Source organism: Vicia villosa, unplaced genomic scaffold (assembly GCF_029867415.1).
Source record: "Vicia villosa cultivar HV-30 ecotype Madison, WI unplaced genomic scaffold, Vvil1.0 ctg.001794F_1_1, whole genome shotgun sequence".
In the NCBI taxonomy this organism is placed as follows: Eukaryota; Viridiplantae; Streptophyta; class Magnoliopsida; order Fabales; family Fabaceae; genus Vicia; species Vicia villosa.
The window spans coordinates 465,482-467,187 of record NW_026705731.1 but is presented as its reverse complement, the minus strand read 5'-3'; the positions used below and the strand labels follow the sequence as shown (position 1 = coordinate 467,187).

At 43.7% G+C, this 1,706-nt stretch overlaps 1 non-coding gene across 1 annotated transcript; it reads right to left on the bottom strand.

Moving 5' to 3' along the window:
- Positions 1-452: 452 nt before the first annotated feature.
- Positions 453-559, bottom strand: LOC131636631 (small nucleolar RNA R71). The gene has a single exon (XR_009294125.1). It is a non-coding gene; the product is annotated as a small nucleolar RNA R71 (small nucleolar RNA).
- Between the last annotated feature and the right edge of the window lie 1,147 nt (positions 560-1,706).

The following is a 1,706-nucleotide window of genomic DNA, read 5'->3' as shown; positions in this document are numbered from 1 at the left end:
CCGAAGTAGCAGAAATTCCGATTAATCAGGAATTGACTCTTACTGATCAAATCAATCAAATTATCCCGAAGTTAGAGATGGCTGCTATTCGTCCTCTTAGAGACTATGCCGCTCCTTCGCGCGCTGAACCGCATTCAAGCATCGCACCACCTGCGATTGAAGCGAACAATTTCGAACTAAAACCTTCACTGGTCCAAGCTGTTCAACAGAATCAATTCTCTGGAAGCCCTGTAGACGACCCCAATCTCCATTTATCCGTGTTCGTGCAATACGCCGACACTATCAAAGCCAACAACGTTAGTTCCGAAGCTATTCGATTACGCCTTTTCCCTTTCTCCTTGAGAGATAGAGCGAGAGCGTGGCTTCAATCCCTGCCTTCCAATTCCATAACTACGTGGGACGAATTGAAGAGAGTATTCTTAGCGAGATATTTTCCGCCTAGCAAAACTGCTATGCTTAGAGGTCAAATCAACGGATTTACCCAGAAAGATAACGAATCACTCTTCGAAGCTTGGGAACGTTACAAGGACATGCTTAGAATATGCCCTCATCATGGACTCGAACCATGGCTGATCATCCATACTTTCTATGGTGGTCTCCTATATAACACTAAAATGACTATAGATGCCGCTGCTGGCGGAGCATTAATGGACAAACCCCATGATGAAGCATACAAACTCATAGAGAACATGGCACAAAACCATTACCAATGGGGTGGAGAACGAGCTGCTCTAGAGAAAGCACAAACCAAAGGAGGAATGTACGAAATAAGTGGTATAGACCGCGTTAACGCTAAAGTAGACGCTTTAACTCAAAAGATCGAGAATTTAACCATCACTCCTTCAGCCACCGCTGCCGCTGTAGCACCTAACTGCGAGATTTGTGGATTGACTGGGCATGTAGTTGCTGAATGCCAACTCTTGACTGGAGTCCCATCTGATCAAGTAAATTACGCTCAAGGAAACCCTTATTCTAACACGTACAACCCTGGATGGAAAAACCACCCGAACTTTTCTTATAAGAACAACAATGCGTTGTACGCACCTGGACAAGCACCTGCTGTACCACCTGGCTACCAAAAAGCGCCTGTAGCTGCTCAAAACACCCCTAGGAAGTCGAACCTAGAAATCATGATGGAGAACTTCATAGCTTCCCAACAACAAACCAATAAAGACTTCCTGAATCAAAACATCCACAATAGCGAGCAACTAAAACAACTATCGAACAAAGTAGATGCTTTAGCTACGCATAACAAAATGTTAGAAACTCAAATCTCACAAGTGGCTCAACAACAAGCACCTACTGCTGCCCCTGCTGGCACGTTTCCTGCTCAACCACAACCTAATCCTAAAGGACATGCGAACGCGATAACACTACGAAGTGGAACGAATTACGATGGACCCATAGATCCTAGAACCCAAAACGTACCCATGTCACAACAAGAGCCAAAGGAAACCCAAAAGAAAACAACTGACGAACAAACTATTAAGACTGATGAGAACAATAACGAAGTGGAACCCGAAAAGGAGAAACCTTATGTTCCACCACCACCTTACAAGCCACCAATTCCTTACCCTCAGAGATTAGCTAAATCAAAAACCGAAGCGCAATTTAAAAGATTTGTAGAACTTCTGAAGCAATTAAACATAACCATACCATTCACAGAAGCCATAACTGAAATGCCTTCGTACGCTAAGTTCTTAAAA